Here is a 23,077-nt window from a genome sequence, read left to right as displayed (position 1 = left end):
AGAACACCCCCAGCTTACACCCTTCTAGTGACTCAGGCAGGGAGCACACTTGTCATGATTTGTCTGCAGCACAGGTGGCCATGCGACTTACAGAACACCCCCCAGCTTACACCCTTCTAGAGACTCAGGCAGGGAGCACACTTGTCATGATTTGTCTGCAGCACAAGTGGCCATAGATCTTACAGAACACCCCCCCCCCCCCCCCAGCTTACACCCTTCTAGAGACTCAGGCAGGGAGCACACTTGGCATGATTTGTCTGCAGCACAAGTGGCTGTGTGTCTTACAGAACCCCCCAGCTTACACCCTTCTAGAGACTCAGGCAGGGAGCACACTTGTCATGATTTGTCTGCAGCACAAGTGGCCGTGCGTCTTACAGAACACCCCCAGCTTACACCCTTCTAGAGACTCAGGCAGGGAGCGCACCTGTCATGATTTGTCTGCAGCACAAGTGGCCGTGCGTCTTACAGAACACCCCCAGCTTACACCTTTCTAGAGACTCAGGCAGAGGGCACACTTGTCATGATTTGTCTGCAGCACAAGTGGCCATGCGTCTTACAGAACACCCCCCAGCTTACACCCTTCTAGAGACTCAGGCAGAGGGCACACTTGTAATGATTTGTCTGCAGCACAAGTGGCCGTGCATCTTACAGAACCCCCCCAGCTTACACCCTTCTAGAGACTCAGGCAGAGGGCACACTTGTCATGATTTGTCTGCAGCACAAGTGGCCGTGCATCTTACAGCCCCCCCCCCCCCCCTCCAGCTTACACTCTTCTAGAGACTCAGGCAGGAGCACACTTGGCATGATTTGTCAGCAGCACAAGTGGCCATGCGTCTTACAGAACACCCCCAGCTTACACCCTTCTAGAGACTCAGGCAGGGAGCACACTTGGCATGATTTGTCTGCAGCACAAGTGGCCGTGCGTCTTACAGAACACCCCCAGCTTACACCCTTCTAGAGACTGAGGCAGGGAGCACACTTGGCATGATTTGTCTGCAGCACAAGTGGCTGTGTGTCTTACAGAACACCCCCAGCTTACACCCTTCTAGAGACTCAGGCAGGGAGCACACTTGTCATGATTTGTCTGCAGCACAAGTGGCCGTGTGTCTTACAGAACACCCCCAGCTTACACCCTTCTAGAGACTCAGGCAGAGGGCACACTTGTTCTCATGATTTTGCGGGCTTTGTTGTGCACCGTCATCACGTTTTCTGTGTTCACCTGTAATTTTTGGATGCAGTGAAGAGTCAGAGGTGATGAGTTGAGCGGGGATATGGAGAGGGGGGGGGGACACAGGAGTACATTCTAGCACCCATTAATGTAACAGGTTTATTATAGGGGAAAAGAGGCCAGAGGACACCAAGAGCTGAGGGGGGAAGTGCAGAGAGGTGGCACGGGAGTGGGTTCTATATATATTTAGCTTAAGTATTTTGTATATCTAATGTTTATCACTCACCGACACGCATCCTTGTAATAACGTCTTCCTCCTTAGATGTCCTCATCATGTCACCCTCCTCCATAGACTGCTGATCACTCCTCACATACATCTCGTCTTCTTCCTTCTTAATTGTCCTCATCATGTCACCCTCCTCCATAGACTGCTGATCACTCCTCACATACATCTCGTCTTCTTCCTTCTTAATTGTCCTCATCATGTCACCCTTCTCTATAGACTGCTGATCACTCCTCACATACATCTCCTCTTCTTCCTTCTTAATTGTCCTCATCATGTCACCCTCCTCCATAGACTGCTGATCACTCCTCACATACATCTCCTCTTCTTCCTTCTTAATTGTCCCCATCATGTCACGCTTCTCTATAGACTGCTGATCACTCCTCACATACATCTCCTCTTCTTCCTTCTTAATTGTCCTCATCATGTCACCCTCCTCCATAGACTGCTGATCACTCCTCACATACGTCTCCTCTTCTTCCTTCTTAATTGTCCCCATCATGTCCCCCTCCTCCATAGACTGCTGATCACTCCTCACATACGTCTCCTCTTCTTCCTTCTTAATTGTCCCCATCATGTCACTCTCCTCCATAGACTGCTGGTCACTCCTCACATGCGTCTCTTCTTCCTTCTTAATTGTCCTCATCATGTCACCCTCCTCCATAGACTGCTGATCACTCCTCACATACGTCTCCTCTTCTTCCTTCTTAATTGTCCCCATCATGTCACTCTCCTCCATAGACTGCTGGTCACTCCTCACATATGTCTCCTCTTCTTCCTTCTTAATTGTCCCCATCATGTCACCCTCCTCCATAGACTGCTGATCACTCCTTACATACGTCTCCTCTTCCTCTTTAATTGTCCTCATCATGTCACCCTCCTCCATAGGCTGCTGATCACACCTCTCCTGTTCTTTGAGCTCAGATATCAAAACTGAAAAGAAAAACAAATTTTATCTGTAAGATATTAGCAGTAAAAATCAGAGCATAGAAAAGAAGGGTTGATAATATCCCATAAGCTGTGGGCTCCTGCACATTCAGTACCACAGTCCTCTCCTCCAGTGTGCCTTGCTCATCATCTGGTGCTTCTCTCCTCCTCTCCATGCACACATTCCTGGGAGGTTACAGCAGTGCTGGCAGCGGTAGATGGATGAGGATGTGAGGAGAGAACAGCTGGAGACAGAGGAAGATAGGAGCAGAGGCCTGCAGCTAATTAGCTATAAACTATCATTACTTATGGCTCTGGCACCTGATGAACTAGGCAGATGGGACTGAACACTGACAATCCAGCGCAGTAGATTTGGTCGCAGCAGTGAGTAACTTCAGCGCCTTCAGAAGACGGAGCTGAACTTACTTATAACACACTATAATTCCTCCTCCAGCAATTGCTGGAAGCCGAATTATTTCATTCCCCACTATCCATGTGGACCTAGAGAGGGAATAATATCTTACGTTGCTGGGACAGCAGGATACGCAATACCGGCTGTATCCTGAGCCCAAGTCTCCGACGGCAAATCCTCTCGTACGCAGATTGGACTGCAGCTCCATATCCTGACCATACCTGAGCCCACCTGTCCATCACCTACTAACCCCAAACCCTCCAAGAGACGCAGCAACAAACCTCCCAGCTGGGACAGTGTCAATACCAGGACCAAAGCAGCAGAGGCCACCTAACCCCTCTCCAGCTGCAGCCTCCATCTCCTCTGCCTGTCCTACCTGGCACACCCCTTGTTACATGGCTCCACCCCCTAGCTGTGACCCACCAGCCATCATCTTTGTGCAGACTACAACCTTTCCCACTGCAGGACATAAAACTCCTGTGGCTGCAGTAATAACCACAGATGATAACAGGTGTATTTAGATGCATGATTTATAGCATAAGAATTAATAGAAATCCAGATAAGGTAATACAGAGAGTGTGCATATGTGGGATGCACCAGGTGGAGGAGGTAGCTGCTCCACAAGGATCTTATGGGCTCAGTATTCCATGGCATACAGGATCGGCCAGTCACAGCTCCGCACTGACCTCCTCTGTAACAAAGTATGTCCACCCTGACCTCTGCTCTGCCCAATATATAACAAGTATGTCCACCCCGACCTCTGCTCTGCCCAATATATAGCAAGTATGTCCACCCCAACCTCTGCTCTGCCCAATATATAACAAGTATGCCCACCCCGACCTCTGCTCTGCCCAATATATAACAAGTATGTCCACCCCGACCTCTGCTCTGCTCAATATATAACAAGTATGTCCACCCCGACCTCTGCTATGCTCAATATATAACAAGTATGTCCACCCCGACCTCTGCTCTGCGCAATATATAACAAGTATGTCCACCCAACCTCTGCTCTGCCCAATATATAACAAGTATGTCCACCCCGACCTCTGCTCTGCCCAATATATAACAAGTATGTCCACCCCGACCTCTGCTCTGCCCAATATATAACAAGTATGTCCACCCCGACCTCTGCTCTGCCCAATATATAACAAGTATGTCCACCCCGACCTCTGCTCTGCCCAATATATAACAAGTATGTCCACCCCGACCTCTGCTCAATATATAACAAGTATGTCCACCCCGACCTCTGCCCAATATATAACAAGTATGTCACCTCGACCTCTGCTCTGCCCAACATATAACAAGTATGTCCACCCGGACCTCTGCTCTACACAATATATAACAAGTATGTCCACCCCGACCTCTGCACTGCCCAATATATAACAAGTATGTCCACCCCGACCTCTGCTCTGCCCAATATATAACAAGTATGTCCACCCCGACCTCTGCTCTGCCCAATATATAACAAGTATGTCCACCCCGACCTCTGCTCTGCCCAATATATAACAAGTATGTCCACCCCGACCTCTGCTCTGCCCAATATATAACAAGTATGTCCACCCCGACCTCTGCTCTGCCCAATATATAACAAGTATGTCCACCCCGACCTCTGCCCTGCCCAATATATAACAAGTATGTCCACCCGACCTCTGCTCAATATATAACAAGTATGTCCACCCCGACCTCTGCTCTGCCCAATATATAACAAGTATGTCCACCCCGACCTCTGCTCTGCCCAATATACAACAAGTATGTCCACCCCGACCTCTGCTCTGCCCGATATATAACAAGTATGTGCACCCAGACCTCTGCTTTGCCCAATATACAACAAGTATGTCCACCCCGACCTCTGCTCTGCCCAATATATAACAAGTATGTCCACCCCGACCTCTGCTCTGCCCAATATATAACAAGTATGTCCACCCCGACCTCTGTTCTGCCCAATATATAACAAGTATGTCCACCCCGACCTCTGCTCTGCCCAATATATAACAAGTATGTCCACCCCGACCTCTGCTCTGCCCGATATATAACAAGTATGTCCACCCCGACCTCTGCTCTGCCCTATATATAACAAGTATGTCCACCCCGACCTCTGTTCTGCCCAATATATAACAAGTATGTCCACCCCGACCTCTGCTCTGCCCAATATACAAGTATGTCCACCCCGACCTCTGCTCTGCCCGATATATAACAAGTATGTCCACCCCGACCTCTGCATTGCCCAATATATAACAAGTATGTCCACCCCGACCTCTGCCCAATATATAACAAGTATGTCCACTCCGACCTCTGCTCTGCACAATATATAACAAGTATGTCCGCCCCGACCTCTGCTCTGCCCAATATATAACAAGTATGTCCACCCCGACCTCTGCTCTGCCCAATATATAACAAGTATGTCCACCCTGACTTCTGCTCTGCCCAATATATAACAAGTATGTCCGCCCTGACCTCTGCTCTGCCCAATATATAACAAGTATGTCCACTCCGACCTCTGCACTGCCCAATATATACCAAGTATGTCCACCCCGACCTCTGCTTTGCATAATATATAACAACAATCACACAATTACCTCTTCCAGCTGCGTGTTTTCTCCATTTTCTACAACTTCTCTTCCTGCTGTGGTACATCACTTCCTGTGTGTACGATCGCCATCTAGTGTTGACTAAACTAACTGCAGTTTCTGTTTGTTTATTTATTTATTGCATTTATAAAGCGCCAAAATATTACACAGCACTGGACATTAGTTAAGGTTACAGACAATAATTAGGGTCGACATAAAGCAATAGGACAATACAGGAATACAAGCAAACCAGATCACGTAGCACAGTATGAGTGCAAGGTAATACTTAGGCTGTCATTCATAAAGCATTACTGCATGCAGTAATGCTGAAAATAGCAGACTTTCCCGAGCACTTAGCAAAATGTCTATTCATAAAAGCTGTTTCCGCATGAAAAGCTACAATTACCAAGCAGGGAGATGAATTACCGCCTTGTGAGGGGAACACCTCCAGCACATGTTGTAAAATGTAATTAAATGTCAATTCATAAAGATTAGAGCAGGCAGTATTGACATGGAGAATACCGCCTGCTGTGAGTAGGTGATAACACTGATAACAGTGTGATAAGAGAGGTGGACTGTGTAAAAAGCCTGAATACCCCATGCTGAGTTTTTAACCTCTTGGGTACCTGTTTCAGATGTAATTTCACATTAGAAAGCCTGCATGTGTAAAGTTGTTCTAAGCTGTAGTAATTAAATATATTGTTTAGAAAGACTAATAGACAGATACAAAGCAGATTCAGGGCAAGGAGAGGGAAAGGGAAATTGGGTTGGGGATGCCCCTTTTATTGCTGTCTCTGCGGTGCAGGAATGTAACAAATCAGCCAGCCGCTTTAACTCTGACAGCTTACATTCCTCATACCGACAGCTCAGTTTGGGAAAATACCACATTTCTACCGCAGCTGTGAAAAGGTTTATGAATTAGCAAACACAAGTCTAAAATACCGAATGCGGAATTTTCCCTCCAAGATTTTTTTTATCGCACAACTTTAGAATGATAGCCACAGTCACTGGATGGGAGCATGGAGATTAAGCAAGTCCAGTTCACTTAAGAGTTCATTGAGATCCATAGGATGTGTGTACAGTAATGGAGGTGTGTGATCAGGTAGGAGACATAAGGAGGATGACTCTGCCCGTAGGCTTACAATCTAGAGGGAGAGGTAGGGACACGAAAGGTAGGGGACCAGAGTTCAGCTGCGGGGTTTAGAGCTCCAATGAGGGGGAAGGGGGAGTGAAAAGGTGAGTTTTGAGGGCCTTCTTGAATATGTTGCAAGAGGGTGAAACCCTATTGGTGGGAGGTATGGAGTTCCATAGTGTCGGGGCAGTTCTTGAGAAGTCTTGCAGGCATGCATGGTATTGGGTGATGCATGGAGCAGTCAGGCGAAGTTCATTGGAGGAGCCAATAATTGTTGTTTTAACTATTATTATTATTCCCCAAACTGGAGACGGAGAGCTGCCATTTGGATGCCATACACACATACATATGCATACATACAAATGCGCACGTATATCCCAGTCCCAGTAAATAGGTATGAAGAAGCAGAAGGAAAGTGAAGACGAGAGCTGCCATTAAAATGCTATAAACACATGCATACACAAGTATACATACACAAGCATACACACACATGAATGCATACACATGCACACGTATATCCCAGTCATGCATCTGTAAATCAGTATGAACAAGCAGAAGGAAAGAGAAGACAAGAACAATGTTACATAAAGCTAAGAATATGATGCTGGAAATGTAAATTTGTCACCAGATCACATCAGAACCATCTTAGGCAATCTCTGCTTATCTGGGAAGGAAGCACTCAAAGCTGTATTCCTCATTAAGTCCCAATGGACTCCTACTTTGTACCCCATGGATCCCTTTCCCTTTAGCTTTTAGTAATTTGCTGGTAATGTCTCCTCCTCCAATATCCTGCCTGATGCGGTTAAAACCACCTTTCAAGGAACTCTTATGTGTACAAAAAAGGCATGTGCTGCTATTGTTGTGAATGTCTTTCCTTGTTCCTGCTAGATTCACTGTTGATACATGTTTTTATAAGCAGGCCATTCACTGATTTCTCGTTTGCCCAACCTATTGTTTCCCACATTGGCATTGCAACATGAAAATTACAGATGTCTTACAATTGATCTAGTCTCTGATTTTGAATATTGATAGTTGTCAGGCTTGGTATCTTATCTGTCCACAGCTCAGCTCCTATACCCCAATCTAACTTCACCTTCTTCAAGCAGGGACGTGCCACATAGAGTGAACGGTAGGTGAGGAATAACATCTATACGACTTCGGTTACACCCAGGCCTTGTAGGTGCAAAGTATAAGAAATGAACATAGACAAATAACTCCCCAAAGCCAAACAGGAGATGGAAAGGAAGTCCAGTAACAGTCCAGGTCATACACAGGCAATCAGATTAAATGAGGCACGAGGGGTAAGGCACAGTCAGGTCACTAGGCAATCCAAAGGTCAATTCAGGTGGCAGACAAGGGAGGTCAAAAGCAAGCAGTGGTCAGTCCAGGCAGCAGGCAAGAATGGTCGATAACAGGCAGAGGTCAAATCCAGAGTATCAATGATAATAGCAGAGAGCACCCAGCAACTAGCCACAGCTAACACTATCACAGGCAATGACAGAGCGCACTCAGCAGGTTTAAATATACTAAGCATCCAATCAGTGGCCGGCCACATGCATTCAGAACCAATCACAGACCAGAAACATTCCTGTCTGTCAGCTGACAGGAGAGATCAGCTGACAAACACATACAGTGCTGCAAGAGTGTCCGCTGACACAACACAACAAAGACACAGCCAGTTATGCAATCTCTGCTGCCATCTAAGGAGGTAATGCAGGCAAGAGGAGCACAACAGCCATCCAGCAATATGCGCGTGTCGATTCACAGCAGGCGCATCAACAACAGGGAATGACTGGTGAGACCCGGAAGTAGAGGCCTCGGCTTGATCTCCAAGCAGAACAGTGCGCAACAGGGAGGTTCCTAACAACAGTACTCCTGACCTCACTGGTAGGTTGCATATATGTACATATGTATAAGATGAACAAGTCCTCGATGAACCGGTACCACCCCAAAATGTGGTGGTCTCTGGGCACCAAACATCATCATGCTCCCACCACCCAAGGTACAGATTTGCCACTGAGGGGGCACAACGTCAATGGTGAATCTGTCCCTTGGGTGGTGGGAGCGCGAGGTTGTTTAATGCTAGTTGATGGACTGGAAAAGAAGTGATTTTAAAGTTTTAATTGATTCTATGTTTTGGAATATGTTCCCTCAATACATATAATAGGCTGCCTATGAGGTGTTATTAGTATTCTGTGAGCTGAACATGGAAGCTTTGTTTTCTTCTTTTTGTTACTATTCATGTTTCTCCATGGAAGCCATTATTGTGTTGGTTTCTTTGCTGTGATCTTTTGTATTATTGTGGTGGCAGCCAGTGTCTGGGGTAACTGAAGCAGCATGAATTGGCATATTTCTGGCATCAGTCTGTGACATCACTAGTGGCAGGCTGGTAGTTACTAACCCACCTCTCATTCAGTTTTGAAAACAAAGTGAGGTAATGGCCATTATCTGGTGACAGACATGGTGGATTGCCTGTGACCACACCAGCAGCAGCACTGAAGGGTCTGCAGACAGATCACTGGATGCCGAGCAAGAAAAATCTTGAATGGCATTCTGGGCCAATTGTGGGCAGATGCCAAGCCCATTCCCCCAAAACTGTATGGGGTCACCACTGCCCAGACATGCCTCACCATCACCACCGCCCACAACAGAGGAACCCAGATAATCATGTGCCATTCATTTAAGCCATTGTCAGTTGATATGGCCCAGTGATTCAGGTGTCTCAGATGGTCACAGTAGATTTATCCAGGCATCCATAAGATCCCTGTCTGGGGCAATAGCAGATGTATGGCCTGTTGCTAGTAGAGCTGGTAGTAGAGGAGGAGGTGGTGGGTGTGGCCTTGTGCTGGTAGTAGTAGAGGAGGAGGTGGTGGGTGTGTCCTGGTGCTGGTAGTAGAGGAGGAGGTGGTGGGTGTGGCCTTGTGCTGGTAGTAGAGGAGGAGGTGGTAGGTGTGGCCTTGTACTGGTAGTAGAGGAGGAGGTGGTGGGTGTGTCCTGGTGCTGGTAGTAGAGGAGGAGGAGGTGGGTGTGGCCTGGTGCTGGTAAAACTGGTGGTACAGGGTGTGGCCTGGTATTAGTAGAGCTGGTAGTAGAGGAGGAGGTGGTGGGTTTGGCCTGGTGCTGGTAGAAAAGGAGGGGTTGGTGGGTATGCTCTGGTACTGGTAGTAGAGGGGGTGGTAGGTGTGGCCTGGTGGTGGTAGAGCTGGTAGTAGAGGAAGAGGTGGTGGGTGTGGCCTGGTGCTGGAGGTAGAAGGTTGGTGGGTGTGATCTAGTGCTGGTACAGCTGGTAGAAGAGAAGAAGGAGATGGTGGGTGTGGCCTGGTGCTGGTAGAAGAGGAGGAGGTGGTGCGTGTGGCCTGGTGTTGGTAGAGCTGGAAGTAGAGGAGGGGGTGGTGGGTGTGGCCTGGTGCTGGTAGAGCTGGTAGTAGAGGAGGGGGTGTTAGGTGTGGCCTGATACTAGTAGTAGAGGAGGAGGTGGTGGGTGTGGCTTGGTGCTGGTAGAAGAGGAGGAGGTGTTGGGTGTGGCGTGCTGCTGGAAGAGCTAGTAGTAGAGGAGGTAATGGGTGTGGCCTGGTGCTGGTAGTACAGGTGGTGGGTGTGGCCTGGTGCTGGTAGTAAAGGAGAAGGTGGTGGGTGTGGCCTTGTGTTGGTAGTAGAGGAGGAGGTGGTGGGTGTGGTCTTGTGCTGGTAGAGCTAGTAATAGTGGAGGAGGTGGTGGGTGTGGCCTGGTGCTGGTAGAGCTGGTATTAGAGGAGGTGTGTGGCCTGCTGCTGGTAGTAGAGGAGGGGGTGGTTGTGGCCTGGTGCTGGTAGTAAAGGATAAGGTGGTGGGTGTGGTCTGGTGCTGGTAGAGTTGGTAGTAGAGTAGGAGATGGTGGTTGTGGCCTGGTGCTGGTAGTAGAGGAGAAGGTTGTAGTGGGTGTGGCCTAGTGCAAGTAGTAGAGGAGGAGGTGGTGGGTGTGGCCTGGTGGTAGTAGAGCTGGTAGTAGCTGAGGGGTTGTGATCTGGTGCTGGTAGAGCTGGTAGTAGAGGAGGAGTTTGTGGGTGTGGCCTGGTGCTGGCAAAGCTGGTAGTAGAGGAGGGGTTGGTGGGTGTGATGTGGTGTTGATAGAGCTGATAGTAGAGGAGGAGGTAGTGGGTGTGGCCTGGTGCTGCTAGCGATGGTAGTACAGGAGGTGTTGGGTGTGGCCTGGTGCTGGTGGAGCGGGTAGTAGAGGAGAATGTGATGGGTGTGGCCTGTTGCTGGTGGAGCTGGTAGTAGAGGATGGGGTGGTTGTGCTCTGGTGCTGGTAGAGCCGGTAGTAGAGAAGGAGATGGTGGGTGTTGCCTGGTGCTGATAGAGCTAGTAGTAGAGGAGAAGATGGTGGGTGCGGTCTTGTGCTGGTAGGTGGAGGTGGTGGTGTGGCCTGGTGCTGATAGAGCTGGTAGTAGAGCAGGAGGTAATGGGTGTGGCCTGGTGCTGGTAAAGTGGTAGTAGAGGAGGAGGTGGTGGGTGTGGCCTGGTGCTGGTTAAGATAGTAGTAGTGGAGGAGGTGGTGGGTGTGGCATGGTGTTGGTACTAAAAAAAGTAGGTGGCAGATGTGGCCTAGTGCTGGTAGAGCAGAAAGCAGAAGAGGAGGAGGTTGGTGTGGCCTGGTGCTGGTAGTAGAGGAGGAGGAGGTTGGTGTGGCCTGGTGCTGGTAGAGCTGGTATTAGAGGAGGAAGTAATGGGTTTGGCCTGGTGCTGGTAGTGGTAGTAGAGGAGGAGGTGGTGGGTGTAGCCTGGTGCTGGTAGAGCTGGTAGTAGATGAGGAGGTGGTGGGTGTGGCCTGGTGCTGGTAGTGGTAGTAGAGGAGGTGGTGGGTGTGGCCTGGTGCTGGAGGTAGAAGGTTGGTGGGTGTGATCTAGTGCTGGTACAGCTGGTAGAAGAGAAGAAGGAGATGGTGGGTGTGGCCTGGTGCTGGTAGAAGGAGGAGGAGGTGGTGCGTGTGGCCTGGTGTTGGTAGAGCTGGAAGTAGAGGAGGGGTGGTGGGTGTGGCCTGGTGCTGGTAGAGCTGGTAGTAGAGGAGGGGGTGTTAGGTGTGGCCTGATACTAGTAGTAGAGGAGGAGGTGGTGGGTGTGGCTTGGTGCTGGTAGAAGAGGAGGAGGTGTTGGGTGTGGCGTGCTGCTGGAAGAGCTAGTAGTAGAGGAGGTAATGGGTGTGGCCTGGTGCTGGTAGTACAGGTGGTGGGTGTGGCCTGGTGCTGGTAGTAAAGGAGAAGGTGGTGGGTGTGGCCTTGTGTTGGTAGTAGAGGAGGAGGTGGTGGGTGTGGTCTTGTGCTGGTAGAGCTAGTAATAGTGGAGGAGGTGGTGGGTGTGGCCTGGTGCTGGTAGAGCTGGTATTAGAGGAGGTGTGTGGCCTGCTGCTGGTAGTAGAGGAGGGGGTGGTTGTGGCCTGGTGCTGGTAGTAAAGGATAAGGTGGTGGGTGTGGTCTGGTGCTGGTAGAGTTGGTAGTAGAGTAGGAGATGGTGGTTGTGGCCTGGTGCTGGTAGTAGAGGAGAAGGTTGTAGTGGGTGTGGCCTAGTGCAAGTAGTAGAGGAGGAGGTGGTGGGTGTGGCCTGGTGGTAGTAGAGCTGGTAGTAGCTGAGGGGTTGTGATCTGGTGCTGGTAGAGCTGGTAGTAGAGGAGGAGTTTGTGGGTGTGGCCTGGTGCTGGCAAAGCTGGTAGTAGAGGAGGGGTTGGTGGGTGTGATGTGGTGTTGATAGAGCTGATAGTAGAGGAGGAGGTAGTGGGTGTGGCCTGGTGCTGCTAGCGATGGTAGTACAGGAGGTGTTGGGTGTGGCCTGGTGCTGGTGGAGCGGGTAGTAGAGGAGAATGTGATGGGTGTGGCCTGTTGCTGGTGGAGCTGGTAGTAGAGGATGGGGTGGTTGTGCTCTGGTGCTGGTAGAGCTGGTAGTAGAGAAGGAGATGGTGGGTGTTGCCTGGTGCTGATAGAGCTAGTAGTAGAGGAGAAGATGGTGGGTGCGGTCTTGTGCTGGTAGGTGGAGGTGGTGGTGTGGCCTGGTGCTGATAGAGCTGGTAGTAGAGCAGGAGGTAATGGGTGTGGCCTGGTTCTGGTAAAGTGGTAGTAGAGGAGGAGGTGGTGGGTGTGGCCTGGTGCTGGTTAAGATAGTAGTAGTGGAGGAGGTGGTGGGTGTGGCATGGTGTTGGTACTAAAAAAAGAAGGTGGCAGATGTGGCCTAGTGCTGGTAGAGCAGAAAGCAGAAGAGGAGGAGGTTGGTGTGGCCTGGTGCTGGTAGTAGAGGAGGAGGAGGTTGGTGTGGCCTGGTGCTGGTAGAGCTGGTATTAGAGGAGGAAGTAATGGGTTTGGCCTGGTGCTGGTAGTGGTAGTAGAGGAGGTGGTGGGTGTAGCCTGGTGCTGGTAGAGCTGGTAGTAGATGAGGAGGTGGTGGGTGTGGCCTGGTGCTGGTAGTGGTAGTAGAGGAGGTGGTGGGTGTGGCCTGGTGCTGGTAGAGCTGGTAGTAGAGGACGGGTTGGTTGTGCTCTGGTGCTGGTAGAGCTGGTAGTAGAGAAGGAGGTGGTGGGTGTGGCCTGGTGCTGGTAGAGCTTGTAGTAGAGGAGGTGGTGGTGGTGGGTGTGGCCTGGGGCTGGTAGCAGAGGAGGGGTTGGTGGGTGTGGTTTGGTGCTGGTAGAGCTGGTTGTAGAGGAGGAGGTGGTGGCTGTGGCCTAGTGCTGGTAAAACTGGTAGTACAGGAGGTGTTGGGTGTGGCCTGGTGCTAGTAGAGCTGGGTTTGGTAGGTGTGATCTGGTGCTGATAGAGCTGGTAGTAGAGAAGGAGGTGGTGGGTGTGGCTTGGTGCTGGTAGAAGAGGAGGAGGTGGTGGGTGTAGCGTGCTGCTGGAAGAGCTAGTAGTAGAGGAGGTAATGGGTGTGGCCTGGTGCTGGTAGTACAGGAGGTGGTGGGTGTGGCCTGGTGGTGGTAGTAAAGGAGGTGGTGGGTGTGGCCTTGTGCTGGCAGTAGTGGAGGAGGTGGTGGGTGTGGCCTGGTGCTGGTAGAGATGGTATTAGAGGAGGAGGAGGTGTGTGGCCTGGTGCTGGTAGTAGAGGAGGAGGTGGGTGTGGCCTGGTGCTTGTAGAGCTGGTGGGTGTGGCCTGTGCTGGTAGTAAAGGAGAACTGACAGCACTACATGCTGTCAGCTGACACTCCTATTGGTTGTTCTGGGTTGGGCTGGTCCTGGGCGGGGTTTGCAGGAAATAAACTGGCTCACTTTCACTCACTGCCCGTGATAGCAATCAGTATACTGGTGCTGGGCATTCTGACACTCTAATTAATTTGCATGTTTATTGGTCTAGTTGCTCTGATATATATGCAGTGTTTGCGATATATATCTATCCTTTAGACAAGTGTTTGTTATTTTCCTGATATATTGTGTATGACTTTTGCTACTCCTTGACCTCGATTCTGTCTCAACCCATTGTGCCTCAATTATCTGACCAATTGTGTATGACCCCAGCCGATTAACGACCTAGCCTTTGTCTCAGCCTATTGTATGGCAGCCATCTGATCTCACGTGTATGACCCTAGCTTACGTTTTTGACTACGAGTTATCTGAGCCTCAGTATATACGTCTCATACCTAGCATGATAATAACATATTTAAAAAATACAGGTATACAATAAATCATCGGTAGGAGGTAGAGCCGCTGCAACCACCACTGCAAATCCAGCTGAGAGCCAGGGATCCAAAACATCTCAAAGCCAGATTTCCAAAAAGGATGTCCCGCTACACCAGTTGGCAGGTAAAAAACTCCAGGTCTTTATTTAGAACATCAATTAACTCACAGGAAACAGCTCACACGTGTCAGAGCTCTGCTTGGCTCCTTAATATACATAGCTTGATTAATCATAGCTAAGGTTAAGGAGCCAAGCAGAGCTCCGACACGTGTGAGCTTTTTCCTGTGTGCCAATTGATGTTCTAAATGAAGACTTGGGGTTTTTTACCCTGCCAACTGGTGTAGCGGGACATCCTTTTTGGAAATCATACATTAAATCATACTGATCTGAGGGCAAATAAATGATATGAATACCATCAAGATGACTGTATTAAAGAGAGTCTGAAGCGAGAATAAATCTCGCTTCAGACCTCATAGATAGCAGGGGCATGTTTGCCCCTGCTAAAACGCCGCTATCCCGCGGCTTAACGGGGGTCCCTGATCCCCCAAATCCCCTCCGTGCAGCGGGGGAGCGCTTCCGCATTGAGGCAGGGCTAACCACCGCAGCCCTGCCCCATGCGTATCTATCAGACGCGTATCTCTGCCTCTCCCCCGCCCCTCTCAGTCTTCCTTCACTGAGAGGGGCGGGGAGAGGCGGCGATGGAGGCAGGGCTGCGGCCGTTAGCCCTGCCTCTAGGAGGAGCAAGATCCACGACCAAGTTGGTTGTGGATTTTGCTAGGGGGGATTTGGGGGTGAACGGACCCCCGCTTAGCCGTGGGATAGCGGCGTTTTAGCAGGGGCACACATGCCCCTGCTGAATATGAGCTCTGAAGCGAGATTTATTCTCGCTTCAGAGTCTCTTTAAAACCACAATTATATCAATAGCTGGAAGGGAGCACATTTCAATACCTGTAACAATGTCAGGAATTCCAATCAGTGATGTGCATTGTTATTATTTCAGCTAATATTTATAATAATTTTACTATGGATGAAAAAGTAATGACATTGAAAGGTCAGATTTATCATCACGTTTACATTTTCAGCCCAAGGCTATTGGTTTGCTTATTTAAGAAGAGACTGTCAGTTTTGTCATCATATTTAAAGGTTTGTTTATTGTAAGAAATGAAAGAGTTAACTTACACAGTGATATAATTACACATAAGGAACAAAGAAGGTTTGCTGGTAAAGCGGACCTGAACTCAGAACTTCCTCTCTGCTCTAAAATACATGCAACAGCATATTACCCTTGAAAGGAAAACATTTCTTTGTTACAGCTGTTACAAATCCGAACATAAATCTGCGCTGTTTCTACTTCCTGCTTTCATGGAAGCAGACATATTGTTACCATCCTGTGCTTTCAAATGAGCTCATCTGCCTTACCTGAAAATGGCAGTCAGGTGACACGGGGAGAGATCAAATTACAACTTGTGATTAGACACAAATCAGGTGGAATTAGACAGGCTAAACTCTCTAAATACATACAGGGTGCATTTTTCTATGTTTTCTTTAAGTCTTGTGCAAGAGTTCAGATTCATCGTAAATAAGGTCCAGTTAGGAAGTGATTCAAAGTTTTTTTTTTCCCTGGAGTTCATTCATGAAGGTTGTATGGAGGAGTTATATTACATAGACAAGTACATAAATGCAATAAGTTCAAACAAAGTTAACAGTTTCTCTTTACAATATGTATGATACAAATTAATACATTTTCATAAAATGGGTAAAAACCGGAAATATTTAGCAACTAAGGTCTATTGTTAAGTATATCTTAAACAGAACCCGAGGTGGGGTTCTGACAATGAAATCCGCATACAAAGGCTGGGTCTGCCTATACATCCCAGCCTCTGTTGCTATCCAGATTCCCCTTAAGCCCCCCCTGCGCTCTGCGAGACCCCATAAATCACAGCCGCGCTGTGCGGGCTGTGTTTACCTAGTACTGTCAGTCTCGGCGTTCCCCCCCGCCTCCTGCATAGCTCCGATCTCCGCCCGCATCCCTTCCCTCCAAACAGCGGGAGAGCGGCAGGAGGCAGGGGAGCGGCGAGATTGCATTACAGAAGAAAACACAGCCCGATGTGAAACGCTGCATGTCGGCAGCGCGGCTGTGATTTATGGGGTCTCGCAGAGCGCAGGGGGGGCTTAGGGGGCATCTGGATAGCAACAGAGGCTGAGATGTATAGGCAGACCCAGCCTCTGTATGCGGATTTCGTTGTCCGAACCCCACCTCGGGTTCTCTTTAAGAATTGAATTACAGGCAGCAGAGATTACATGTAATTATTAGAAAGAAGGAAGAATATAATTGTTAATATTTTAAGCTACAGTTTTGAAATAATTCAAGAAAATCTATGAAAAAAATAGGGGAAAAAACACTTGTTACTACAGCAGCAGGAAACATACTCTTGTTACTACAGCAGCAGGAAACATATTCTTGCATCCTGTAAAGCTTTGTTCACATCCAAAATCAAAATCGCTGACTCCTGAGATTTTCGATTTTTTGCACGTTTTTCCCCTCCCGGCACTCCACTGCGCGCTACGATTTTCTACAAAGCGCTTTTATAGAGCGATTGCGTTTTTTCACTTCCAGCCCTCAGTCAGGAAGTGAACTCTTTCACCCGGAAGTACAATGTATTTATTCATAAAAGCGCGACCACAATCGCCGGATAAAGCAATTTGTGAGCATTTTGCGCTGTTCCTAAACCTTCCATTGTAGCAAAATTGCCTCGTAAATGGTACATGCAGCGCTTTGCTGAGTGGAAAGCGGACGAAACGCGCCGATATGAACTGTCCCATAAGGGATCGTTGCACTAGCGATATCAGGGCGTTTTTAAAAATCGCCGGAGCTAAAAAAAACAAACAAAAAAAAAAAAAACACCCAATGCCCTAGGTGTGCACAAGCCCTTATTATTTGGTATACAAAAACCGTACTTGCATCACATACCAAATTGTTAGAACATTTAGAATTAAGAAATTCTCAGCAAGGTCGAGTAAAGGGAGAAAGTGAATATCCTAAGCCTTGGAAATATGTGAGTGATTGGCAATGTGAGTGCTAGATAAACATTGCTTTATAGAAGTGAGAATGATTATAATAAATTATAATGACTTCTATAGCAGGGGATGTAATATGTGTTGAGACTTTTGAAGTAAACAAATATTTGACAGATGTGACTGTTGATAAGGGCCCCGCCAGTTGTAGAATTACATTTGTCAATCTATTTGGTGTCAGTATCAAATCAATAACCAAACTACTGAGCAATCATATATAGTATTACATATATAATGTTGAAAATATAATCAGAAATAAATATACAAAGTACTAGGTGGTATTGGGCTATACGCTTCTGTTGAGAATCAGAGGCATTGGAGTTTGCCCATCACCCCTATACTTCAAAAGTTCCACATTTTGAGGGTAAGGAGGAGACTCCCAAGCTGCTGCTATATCAAATTACAGACCCTTAGATTGGTATATATGTGATATCTGGGAACAAGCGGTGCTGGAGGTCTGCATTGCTACACAGAAGTGGTACGAGAGTCCCCTCCCTACCCTACACATAGGGGGATTGTAGGAGGCCTGGCTGGGGGGATATTCAGCATGAAATGTAATGAATGAGGGGTGCATCTCTCTGCACATGCCCAGATCTCTGGTGACCAGCAGCCATTCTCTCTCCTCCACTGCTAATTCTCCCCATACTTTCCCACCAGGCTGACAGAATAATACAAATACCCACAATGCCTCTGGCTGAGCTAGCTTCCTGCTACACGGCAACAGCACCCATAAGAGCTGGGGTACAAACACCATCTATAGGGCCACAAGTAGGGATCTAATTAGAAAAGAGCAAAAATCAATTTTTGCTGTTTTCTGGCCACACCCCCTTCAGCACCTCCCTTTCCTTAATAACTTATTTAATGTCCTAACTAGAGGCGATGTGCCTGGATATAGGTTTTTTTCTTATTTAGAAAAGAGGGTTACATTTCTTATTTTGACTTCATTTTCATTGCCTTTATTCACAGTCTCAACCCTCTGTAGAAGCTCAGCCAATGATACACACAAAAATAAAAGGTTCACATATTTTATTATGACTGCAAAAAAATACTGAGAGGGAAATCTCCTTTCCTCAGTTCATTCTGGATAAATGGGAGCTGCTAATATCCCCACATCTGCTGCTCACATTAGGTACATAATTGTATTCCAATAACTATAGGGAGCCTGAGTATAGCAAAGTATTACAATTTTATTAATGCCTATTATACTCTTAAATAACAACAATGATTACACCATAAAATCAATTAAAAATCTCATATCTATGACTTCAGCCAACAACAGGAAGACGGAGCTATACTAAAGACTAATAGGTGCACCTATTCCTCAATACCGGTATTTTGTGTAATAGTCTTCAGGCCCCTTTAAATCCTGTGCAGCATGTCATAAATCGTCATCCAGATTTAACAGCATATCTTCAATCCACCCTTATTTTCCAGCCTCTTGTAGACACTGTCCATATAGCAACTACGCCCCCATTACGTGTAGCCGCATGCTTACACAACCCTATATATGCCAAGCATCCCACGGAGTAAAGCACTAGTGACATCCAGCAACCGAACTTTGCCAGCCAACTTACATCAATTGATTATCACCGTCAGCTTCCAGTTATACCAGGTTCAGCAAAGGGCCGGTACTCACGTGCCCTGACTTGTTAGCAGGGATCTGTCCGCATCATCTTTCATTCATTCGGGCAAGACAAGCTGGAGGAACGGTCTCGTATTCACTCCACAGCGAGGCAACAAGGGAAGAGGGGCAGAGGCAGAGAGGGTGGATGGATGCAGCCGAAAGCCGGCGGGATGACGTCACCACCCACGTGACGTGTTTCGCCAATAGGCTTCTTCAGACGTGTGCGCGCGTAATAGGAGTCATGCATCTCTTATAGCACCGCCCCCGTACGCATCAGATACCATGCGTATCATTGTTGCGACCCAAATATCCGCAACGCCATCTAGTGTCCATTCTTGAGACTGCAGGGAAGATCACTTTTATAGAAAAACTTTCAAGTTCATGTCGCAATTTAACCCATATGGCTGCATAGAATTACATCTATAAATCCAAAAAGACTCTTTTTTCAAAAGCTTTTGATCAAAGTCTCCCCGTCTAGGGCTAATATTCAAATTATAGATTCCTTTTGCTTTTAGAAATCTGGGATTAGAGTTATGGAACATCTTAAAATGCATAGCAACTGGGCTTTTTTCATATCCTGATTTTATATTATTCACGTGTTCTTGTATCCTATCTCTTCAAGGCCTAAATGTTTTTCCAATATATATCATATCACAACTACATCTTAATTGATAGATTAATTTATCCATGGCACAATCCATGTAGTCATTAATCCTATATACAACCGAGCCATCATAATTGGGAAAGGTATCACCTTTTTCCATATAAGGACACATTAAGCAGTCACAGCATCGAAACATCCCAACATAACAATTGTATACAGAGCTTTCTTGGAGTCTCACATTCTTGTTTTTAATTTAAGGGTGTTAATTTCTGACTCTGAATTGTACAAAGCAGCCATATCAGTGAGACATAAACTCTGGCTCAGTCAGCTCCCAACAAAAACAAATAATTCACTTTTCAGCACTCTTGTTATCAGGAGTGTTTGATAAGCCATATAAAAAGTGGTTTGGCTTTTATTTACTCTTCAGTAGAGCCGTGGCTGCATGTAACTGCAGAACCTGCCTCATTTGCATCGATATTAACCCTGGTTTATTAACCCTTCCAATCAGAAATATAAAAAGTGATCACAGGTAAGTTCTAACTAGGCTTAGCACTATATGTGCCCATATTTATTACAAACCAATACACTGAATATCCTGTAAGAAGCCTCTGTGTATACTGTGCAATTATGCTCCTTTGTGCAAAAAAAAAAAAAAATAGACAAAGTTTATCAGAACACATTTGGCCAAGACATTTCCCACACTCAGCACCTGATAATAGTACTTTTCGCAGTGTGAGATCTCTCATGTGTGACAAGGTTTGATTTATGCCGAAAGCATTTCCCTCACTCAGCACACGCATAGGGCTTTCCACCTGTGTGAGATCTTTCATGACTAACAAGCTGTGATTTATGCCGAAAACATTTCCCACACTCAGCACATGTATAAGGCTTTTCACCAGTATGAGATCTTTCATGTGAGGTAAGATTTGATTTATGCCCAAAACCTTTCCCACACTCAGCACAAGAATAGGGCTTCTCACCAGTATGAGATCTTACATGTGCATCAAGAATTGATTTATACCTAAAACATTTCCCACACTCAGCACATGTATAGGGCTCTTCACCAGTGTGGGATCTTTTATGAAATAGAAGATAAGATTTCCGTGAAAAACATTCTCCACATGCAACACATGCATAAGGTTTTTCACCAGTGTGGGATCTTTCATGAGTGATAAGGCTTGATTTTTGAGAAAAACATTTCCCACACTCAGCACATGTATAAGGTTTTTCACCAGTGTGGGATCGCTTATGTTTTACAAGGTCTGATTTATGCACAAAACATTTCCCACACTCAGCACAAAAATAGGGCTTCTCACCAGTATGAGATTTTTCATGTAAAATAAGGTTTGATTTATACCCAAAACATTTCCCACATTCAGCACATGAATAGAGTTTTTCACCAGTGTGGGATCTTTCATGTAAGATGAGGCTTGATTTCACTGCAAAACATTTCCCACACTCAGCACATGCATAAGGCTTTTCACCAGTGTGAGATCGCTCATGTTTTACAAGGACTGATTTATGGCCAAAACATTTCCCACACTCAGCACAAGAATAGGGCTTCTCACCAGTGTGAGATTTTTCATGTAAAACAAGGCTCGATTTATACCCAAAACATTTCCCACATTCAGCACATGAATAGGGCTTTTCACCAGTGTGGGATCTTTCATGTAAGACGAGTCTTGATTTCAGTGCAAAACATTTCCCACACTCGGCACATGAATATGGCTTTTCACCAGTGTGAGATCGCTCATGTTTTACAAGGATTGATTTCTGCCCAAAACATTTCCCACACTCAGCACATGAATAAGGTTTTTCACCAGTGTGAGATCTCTCATGTATGACAAGATAAGATTTCTTTAGAAAACATTTCCCACACTCAGCACATGAATAGGGCTTCTCACCAGTGTGTGATCTGTCATGTATGACAAGATGTGATTTACAAACAAAACATTTCCCACATGTGGAACAGGAATGAGACCCTCCAACAGGGGGAGAGCTGTGCTGGGTATGAGGCCCCTCAGGGTTAGACAGGTAAGGGGAGTCTGGGGGGATATTTGGGGTCACCAAGATATCTGCAGGAGATTCTTGTCCAGTGACATCATCATCCGTTGTACAGTCTGTGGATACCGAGAGACGAGTCTCTGAGAGGTTCCTGATGCCGGGACTCCGCCCTGCAAATAGAGAAACATCATCACTTCCTGTTAGAGAATTCTGAGGGGAGGAGCAATTATCATTAGGGAGGGTCAGAGAGCTGCTGAGAATTCCAAGTTGATGCAGTTTTTGCAGTTTGGAAATGGACCGAATGCAGCAGCTGCATAACTTTGCATATAATTTTTTTGTAACAGGTACATTTTTATTGTATTTTTGGTTTTTGCATACAAAATACAACATAACAAAACATTTCAACATACCAGAACAAGAACACAATGGTAAGCCAATACATTCTTAGAAGAAAAAGAGGAGAAAGAAAGATAGTAGCTCCCCCATGTGAAGAGACACATGAAGGGGCGAAGAAAAAGAAGAAGAGAAGGAAGCATCATTATCACTGTTACATGTTATACACGTCAGAATATATCCATCTTACACACAGTCTCAGCACTATGTATCATACTTCATGGATTATTGTCGTATATCGAATAGAGAATCTTCATTCATCCATTGTCACTGGTTATATAACTGAAATTATCAACTTGTGCAATATCAACAGTCTCTGTGAATATTGATTATTCTCGATACCTTCTGATAGATCCCATCCCCCCACTGGAGCTTATCGAGCATAGATCTCTTTTCATTGAAGAGTACATCATTCTGTCAGAACTTATAAACACTCATTGAGCAGGCATGGCTGCTGTAAGTGTATTAGTACACGGCAATCTGAGATTATGTATAGTTTTTTGTAAAAGATTTCCTCAGGCAACATGTAACAAAGTACCTCACCTGGTATAGATTTGTAAATGTCTGTCAATACATTCCTACAATTCTTGTCGCACCATCCAGACCAAATACAGTCAAATTTATTGGGACAGTTCCGACCTTTATATGTCATTTTACATAGTGGGAGGATTTTGTTAACTGCGTTAATCCATTCTGCTTTGGTGGGTATGATAGGCTGGCTCCTATCAGATAAGATTACTTTCCTAGCTACATGGCAAAGCGTAAATATCATTGCTTGTTTATACTTACCATAACTGCCTTTCGCAAATATACCTAATCTTACCACTTTAAGTTCAAATTTGAAAGGCGCATCTTAGGCCTGAAAGATTTTAGGAAAAGATTGAATCACACGATTTCTGTCAGAAATTGCGATTTCAATTCGATTCACGATTTTTTACAGGCAGTGTAAAAAACGTTAATTGACAAGCTAATGGGCGGAGTCTGCCACCCATGATACTACAATTGTTAGACAGGGCAGGCTCTGCCCACCCAGCTAGTGATGTGGACTCGGGAGGAGTGAGCTACGCGAGACTGAGAGCCTGTGGGTGGACTCTGGCGTCTGTCCAGCCAATGACAGGGAGGCGCTGGGAGGAGTGAGCTGCCGCAAGAGAGAGAGCCTGTGGGTGGAGCTAGCTGCCTGCTTATCTGATAGGCTGCAGTCAGTATACACTGAAGTTGGGGAGAGAGTGAGCCACCTCCATCACCACAAGGGACCC

At 46.7% G+C, this 23,077-nt stretch overlaps 1 pseudogene; it reads right to left on the bottom strand.

Moving 5' to 3' along the window:
• The window catches only part of LOC137537175 (uncharacterized), a 78,938-nt pseudogene that overhangs the window by 13,724 nt on the left and 42,137 nt on the right, over positions 1-23,077 (bottom strand).

The sequence above is a fragment of the Hyperolius riggenbachi genome, chromosome 10 (genome assembly GCF_040937935.1).
Source record: "Hyperolius riggenbachi isolate aHypRig1 chromosome 10, aHypRig1.pri, whole genome shotgun sequence".
Lineage (NCBI taxonomy): Eukaryota > Metazoa > Chordata > Amphibia > Anura > Hyperoliidae > Hyperolius > Hyperolius riggenbachi.
This window is presented reverse-complemented; position numbering and strand designations above follow the sequence as displayed.